Below are 8,015 nucleotides of genomic sequence, written 5' to 3'. Positions count from 1 at the left end.
CCCACTCATCACCCCCCCCCCCACTGTCACTTCCCTCTTTAAATAACAGCAACCTAAGAGGTGTTTCACTTTCTACAACTTTGGCTCTTCAGCCTCGCCTAGGTTTCTGGGAGGGTGGGCGAGTCTTGGGGCCCAGCTCATGGAAGATCCTTTGTCCCCCCAGGCTGTGACCCTTAGCCCCACGCACAGAGGCCCGTGGCACAGTTGCTTTCTGAAAAGCTGTCCAGGAGAGGGAATTCTCCTCCCATTCTTGGGTCAGAATCCCATTGTCTGACCCGAATTCTTCTCAGTCTAACCTAAATCTTTCCTGCCATCAGGGTTGCCTGATTTCACAAATAAAAATACAGAGCGCCCATTTAAATTTGAATTTCAGGGGCGCCTGTGGGTGGCTCAGTTGGTTGGGTTTCCGACTCTTGATCTCAGCTGAGGTCAAGCCCCATGTTGGGCTCCGCGCTGCTCGTGGAGCCTACATAAAAAAACAATAAAAAGAAATAAATTTGAATTTCAGATAAACAACAAATAATTTTTTAGTTCAGCACATTCCAGGCAATATTACACTAATACATGGGGCGCCTGGGTGGCTCAGTCGGTTAAGTGTGCGACTCTTGGTTTCAGTTCAGGTCATGATCTCAGGGTCGTGAGATGAAGCCCCATGTTGGGCTCCACGCACGGAGCGGAGTCTGCTTGAGAGTCTCTCCCTCTCCCGCTGCCCCTCTCCCTGCTCATGCGTGTGGTTTCTCTCTCTAAAATAAATAAATCTTTGAAAAAAATAAAAACAGTTGGGGCGCCTGGGTGGCTCAGATGGTTAAGCATCTGCCTTCGGCTCAGGTCAGGAACCCAGGGTCCTGGGATCGAGCCCCGCATTGGGCTTCCTGCTCAGTGGGGAGTCTGCCTCTCCCTCTCTCTCTGCTGCTCCCCCTGCTGTGCTCTCCCTCTGTCTTACAAATAAATAGATAAAATGTTTAAAAAAAATCTTACACTAATACTTTACTCATTTATCTGAAACTCAAATTCACGTGGGCATCCTGTAGTTCATCCGGCAAACCCACCTGCTCTATTCCGTCTCACTAGAGCAATGGTTTTCAGATGTCTTGGTCTCAGGATCACTTTACACTTTGAAAATTATTGAGGACACTCAAAGAGCCATTATGTGGGTGAGTTGATGTTTACCAGATTAGAAATTAAAACAAATTTTAAAAAATATTTGTTATTTTCAAATAACAGTTAAAAAGTAATAGTAATAACTCATGTGTTTACATGAACAAAATATTTCTCCAAAAATAAACTCTATTTTCAAAAACAAATGAACAAAAATAGTGAGAAGAGAGGCATTGTTGTACATTTTTGCAAATGTTTTTAATGTCTGGCTTAATGAAAGAAAGCTAGATTCTTTTCTTGAAAATTAAAAAATGGTAAAAAAATACATAGCAAAATATTCAACATCTCAATCATTTTTAAGTGTACACTTCACAGAGTTAAATCCATTCACATTGTTGGACAGAATTAGATCCTCACATCTCTTTCAGCATTCAGTCTATTGTAACATCACACATCATGAAGCCCCTGGAAAATTCCACTGTACACTTAGAGAATGAGAGTGAAGAGGTAAATGATATTGTCATATTATTAGAAAGTAAGTTTTTACCTTATGTATCCTCTGGAAGGATTTGGGGAACACCCCTAGGGGTCCCCTGGACCACTCTTTGGGAACTGGGGCTCTAGAGCAACACCAGAGACTTCGGTGATGATCAGTACCAGCTCCCTTGCCCCTAAAATTAATTTGGGGTGGGGATGGGACGACACTGAACCCATCATTTAATGTGATTCCAAGCTGGTTCTTCTTTCTGAGCCAAGTAGTGGGAGGGGAGGAAGCTGAGGCTGGGTCTTACCCACCGCCCCAATAGGGGTGGAAAAGTGGGTCTAATGAGATGCTGACCCAAGGGGCCTGGGCATGGGACACAAGTGGACCAAGCTGACTCAGCTGAAACAGAGAGAGAATTGCAACTCTGCCTCATCTTGAGGCTCTGAGAGGCATCTAAAGAAGGTAAAGCAGGGGCACCTGGGTGGCTCAGTTGGTTGGTTGAGTGTCCGACTCTTGATTTCCGCTCAGGTTGTGCTCTCAGCGTTGTGAGATCGAGCCCCGCATCAGGCTCTGCACTTGGCTGTAAGTCTGCTCGAGATTCTCTCTCCCCCTCTTCCTCTGCCCCTCCCCCCTGCTTGGTCTCTCTCTCTCTCTCTCTCTCTCTCTCTCTCTCTCTAAAATAAATAAATAGCTCTTTAAAGTAAAGAAAGAAAGAAAGAAGGTAAACCCCTCCAGGAAGGGAGAAAAGAATGGGTGAGCCTGCTGCTTGCTGCCCCACCCTACCCCCAACCAGGGCTGGCAGGGAGGGAGGGAGGTAACCAATTCTGTCCCCTGTCCCTACCTGATGTGTGTCTGTTCCTTCTGACCCTCCCTGTTTCCCGTGACAGCTAGATGGGGTGGGAGTGAGTCTAACATGGGCTGTGGCTTTCTCACATTGCAGCTGGTGGCCTCAAGAGAGAGCCTGCCTCAGGACCTGGGCGCCTGGAGCCCCCAGTCAGCAGGGCTTAACCCTTTACTGACGAATCTCGTGACCAAAGAGTGAGGACCCCAAACAGCCAGGCGTCTATCCCTCATCCACACGAGTGGTCCCATCACAACCAAGTCCAGTGGGACTTGAGGATCTTACACATTTTCTGTGCCAGACACACACCCTTGGCACACCCACTTGTGCTGCTCACGATCATCCCGTAGGTGTTCATTTATAGCTTCAATTCTATTATATAGTAATTCCTTGAGGGAGGGGACCGTCCCTTTATTGCTTCTGTATTTTTCACGGCACCTAGAACAATAATAAGTTCTCAATACGTGTTGATGGGTTTATGAGGGGATGGGTTTTCGCTGATTTATCAGATTCCCCTTTATAAGGGGCTGGGGCCCACAAAGCAGGTGGAGACCCTTTATTAAACATTTACTGAGCACCTACTCTCACTCCTTCGGTTTTCGTTGATGAGGTATTGCTCACAGGGTGAGTGGATGAGTTGTTTCATTTAAGCCCTAAAGCAATATGACTGGTGGGGTGTGAACTAGGAGAGGGACTGTGAAGAGTTGCAATGTGCTCTGCCTCAAGAAAGGATGCGCTAAGCCCGTGAGATGGTCTCTGTGGCACCAAAGATGTGTGTGGGGTTCTCTCCAGAGTTGTGCTGGGGAAGGGTGTCCTGGCAGAGGCCAGCCTGGCAGTCCATGAAGGCCATTCCGCTAGCATTCCTGGCCCGCCTTCCGTGCTCTTGGAGTTACCTTCCTGTTGAACTTTGGCTTCCCCTTACGTGAAACGGCCCCCATACAGTGAACATGCTCATCAGCAAACCCAAATATCTGGTTGGTTTGACAGCAGTTACATTTTTTTTTTTAAGATTTTATTTATTCTTTCGAGACACAGAGATACACAGAGCGAGCATGAGCAGGGGGAGAGGCAGAGGGAGAAGCAGGCTCCCCACAGAGCCAGGAGCCAGATGCGGGGCTCGATCCCAGGACTCTGGGATCATGACCTGAGCCGAAGGCAGACGCTTAACCATCTGAGCCACCCAGGCGCCCCACAGCAGTTACATTTTTCATTATAAGTCAATGAATTGGCATTCTGATTGTATCTGGAGCTTTGCGAGTCTGCCCCTGAGCCTCCTGAGCCTGTCGTAAGCAAGGTTTCTGCAGCAGAGCCGGCCCAGACCCTGAATGGTGAGAAGGACTCAAACTTGGCCACCAGGTGAGGCTTGTTGGCGGGCCACCCAGCTCTCCTCAGGCACCACCTGGCCTCTCCCATGGCTTTTCCAGTTACAGGGGCCTGGGCACTGGGGTGGGAGGCAGAACCAGCAGTGTCCCTTAACAGAGGGAAGATCCATGCCAGCGGCGGGCCTGCTCTGAGGGTGAAGCTGCAACCAAGCAAGCACCCACCTGCTTGGTGGGCACAGCAGTGATCACAGCCGGGGAGCAGGAAGCCTGAGAGACACCGCAGGCCAAGCGAGGAGGGTGATTCAGAGTCTGGGCTGGGGAGCTGTGAAAGGTCATGGCACCCTTCCCCTCCAGCTTCCAGGTGGGGAGTGTGGCCAGTCCTGCGACAGTAACTGAGTCCAGAGGCCTCGCTGTGCAGAGCCAGCCCCCCCAACCCTCACCCAGTGCCATAGGGAGGTGGTACTGGCTGGGCCCTCAACTCCAAAGGGAGAGCTGAACACTTGCACCCGGAAATGGGGCTTTGACCTCCTGGGCTGGGAAAATCCTGGCCGGCAGTGTCTGTTTATCAGGGAAGCTGAGTCAGACTGGAACCTATCTCCCTAAAAAGCTCTGCTGTTTCTAGAATTCCACTGGTCAAAGCCAGCCTCCCCACCCCATGCCTTCCTTGTCTCTGGGGAATTCCTCTGGGGGAGGAGGATGACAGAGGGGAGAGACCGGACTTTTCCTGAAATCAGAGCTTTTGCCCATTTATGGACTTGAAGCCCCCTCCCCCACCCAAGGATGACTCATTTCCCCCTGCTTGACCTAAATGCCCCTGGAGAGGGGAAACAGTGACACTGTGACATCGAGAAGGTGGGATTAGCTTGGGGAGAGGACTGGAGAGACCCGGGAAGAGATGACTTAAAAGGATGGGGGATTCCAGTGAGGGAAGAATTTTAGAGCCAGAAGGAGGCAGAATGACAGAGAAAGGTTTGTTTCCAGAGAGAAGCTGCATGCCCAGCGGTGTGAGATTCCTCTAAAGGCGGCAGCTAGAGCACTGCCCACGGAGGGCCAGGGAATCTGTGTCTTAACAAGCCTGGCAAGTGGCTCCAATCACACCCAAGGCTGAGAACTTACTCCAGGTGAGTATGAGTAAGTGGTAGCTTACGGGTCCTTGTTAAAATGCAGATTTCCTGGCCCTCTGTGGGCAGCGCTCAAGCTCCCCCATGATCTGAAGCAGGAAGTTCCGAAACACAGGAACAGAGGAGCTGGCTCTTTCTCCCGGCCTTGGTGGCACAAGGCGACTTCCATCCCCTTTGCCAATGTCAGAGGCAGGGCCCTGGCCCAAGGGCGACATTCCCAACATTTTTGTGAAAGCCTCTGAAGACGTGCAGGGCCAAAGTTTCGGCGCTGGACGGCCTTGAGAAGGGTTTAGTACAGTCCTCTCATTGTGCAGATGGGGAAACCGAGTCTCAGGAAGGTTCAACTATATGAAGGACCATTTCCCTCCCACCTTCTCCCCATCCCTAAGAGAAAGCCCTGGGTCCTCTTCAAGAGAAGACAGCTGACTCCAACCAGGCAAAACTGCCTGCCTGGCTCAGCACCAGCCACCTCCCCCACTTTGAAGCTCTCCGGCGGACTGATCAGCTATGGAAACACCTGCCCTCTGATTCAATAAAAACCCTAGGATCTTCATAACTCAGGGATTCTGCAGATTGTCTAGCCTGCACGCAAAGCAGAAAGTTCTTCAACAACTGCTAAATCTCTATCACTCACCCGACTCACAGCTCTTTCCCAAATTCCAGACTCTGTACCTCTTATCTGCATTGAGGTCCAAGGGCTCGCTCGTTTCCCCCACAGCTCTTCACTTGTACCCTTTTTTGTCTCAGCAAACGGAAGTCCTCCTTTCAGTCCTTCAGGCCAAAAATCGTTGACCCTCACCCCACCCCCCAGCTATATTCAACACACAGCTAGAGGAACTTTAAAAAGGAAAAAAAGTCTGATCACGCCGCCGTTCCCCCCCTTTGCTCAGAACCTCCCACTGGCTCCCCATTTCACTCAGAATAAAAGCCATAGTTTGAATAATGGCTCGCAAGGCCCTATGTGATCTCCGCCCTCACTCCTCCTTACCTCTCTCTCTCTCTTTTTTTTAAGATTTTATTTATTTGAGAGAGAGAATGAGAGAGAGAGAGAGAGAGAGAGAGCTTGAGAGGGGGGAGGGTCAGAGGGAAAAGCAGACTCCCCGCTGAGCGGGGGAGCCCGAGGCGGGACTCGATCCCGGGACTCCAGGATCATGACCTGAGCCGAAGGCAGTCGCTTAACCAACTGAGCCACCCAGGCGCCCTCCTCCTTACCTCTCTTACGTATTTCCACCACGCTCTCCTTACCCGTTCTGCTCCAGCCTCACGGTTTGTACTGGCTATTCCCTACCCCGGGAACACTGTTCCCCCAAATATTCACGGGGTTACTCCCTCCAGGTCTTTGTACAAATGCCACCTCATCAGCAAGGCTTTCTCTGATCATTTAGAATTTGATTCCCTCTTCCCTCCACCCCTGCACTCCGTCCCTATTCTCCTAATATTTAGGACTTGTGAATATACAGTATAATTTACTTCTTTATTGTACTATTGCTTTATCTATCTACCTTCAGTAGAATGGCAGCCCCATGAGAGTAGAGATTTTTGTCAGTTTTGTTCACGGACATATCCCCTAGAGCCTGAAACAGTGCATACTGCCGGGACTCTGGAGGCAAATACTTCTTGAAGGAATGAAGGAACACATTCTGCAGGTGATGGCCTTATCTGAATCCCGCGCCTCAGAAGCCCCTACCCGTTGGTCTCAGTGCTGCTTTCTGAGCCACAAGCCTACAAGTGTATTCACATTTTCAGAAGACCATCCCTGTCATCTATTATGTGGTTTCCCATAATGCCTAAAAATGCCCCCTTCTGCCTAAACTTGTCCAGGCTCTCCAGCTAATCTTTCGTCCCGGGCCCACCCTGGTTGCCATTTTCCCTTCGCGTGAGCCTCCCCTCCCCACCCACCCCCCCGCCAGGAGGGCTCAAGGCAGCCCCCAATGGATGGGCTGAAGGAGAAACCAAGGGGTCATCCTGATGGTGGGGACAGGCTGCCATGCCAGGGGGGTTTCCCTCCCTCCACACAGAGGAGTCTCGGTACTCCCCAGCAAGGGGATTTCTACTCAGGGACAGTCTGGGTGGACTTGCCCCAGGGAAGGACCAAGAATGGGACAGGATTCTGATGGAGACGTTTCTTGTCTTGGTTTCAGAAGGCCCTTCCTGTCTCCCAGTTGCCCCCCGCCTCGCTCCCTCACCCGCCCCCCCCCCAAGTCTGTTGTCTCGGTTATTCACATTCCGGAAGCGCTGATGTGGCACTAAATATTCCTAGGGCTCCAGCCTTCTGCCCCGGGGGGCCCAGCGTCATCTCTCTGAGCCTGCTTTCTGGAATGTTTTTGGTATGAAGCTCCCTAGCAGGTAAGGAGAAGGGCCCTGCTGCATGGACTCTGCAGCCCAGAGTCTGGGTCTCTTTGGAGCAGGGGTAACAGACCTTCTCTTCCCACCTAGATTCTTCCCCAGCAGCCTTCCCCCATGCCCACCCCCTCTCCTGCCTAGCGCTCCCACCCCTGACTTCGAAGACACTAAGCAAACAGACCCCCAAGGAGGACAAAGACCTCAGGACAAAACACCTCTGTTCCCTCTCCTTCCCAGAAATTCCACGCACCCCACCCCCTTCCCAGATATGCTGATAGGACAGGGCTGCCGGGGCTGTGGCCTCCCCCTCCCCCACATTGCCAGTTTCCCTCCACTGTGGCCTCCCCACTCTCTCCCATCCTGTCCCCCCAACTTCAGCTTCTCCCCCCTCCCCATCTCCCACCCACCCTCTTTTTTTCTCAGCTCCCTTTTGGGGCTTGCGGAGACCAGGGGAAGGCATTTCAGGCTGAGGAAACTGCCAGATTCCTTGCACCTGGAAAAAAGCCTGGTGCACAATAGATGCTCAGTAAGTATTTGTAACTATTTGTAGTTCTTTCCCCCCGACCCCTGCTAAGATTTGGCATCCCATAGACCTGAATTTGGGTTCTGGTTTTTCCTCTTGCTGGCCAGGCAAGTTAATGTTTTTGAGTCTAAATTTCTTCTTCTGTAACATGAGAATGATAACAATTGTACCGAATTAATGACACTCTCATGAGCATTAAATAACACATATAAAGTGCTTGTTGTAGAAGTACATCATAAGAGGCACCTGGGTGGCTCAGTCAGTTAAGTGTCTGCCTTCGGCT

Source organism: Eumetopias jubatus, unplaced genomic scaffold, assembly GCF_037043125.1.
Source record: "Eumetopias jubatus isolate StellerSeaLion01/CBP00866 unplaced genomic scaffold, mEumJub1_p1.0 scaffold_12, whole genome shotgun sequence".
Classification (NCBI taxonomy): Eukaryota; Metazoa; Chordata; class Mammalia; order Carnivora; family Otariidae; genus Eumetopias; species Eumetopias jubatus.
Note: the sequence above shows the minus strand (reverse complement) of the source record.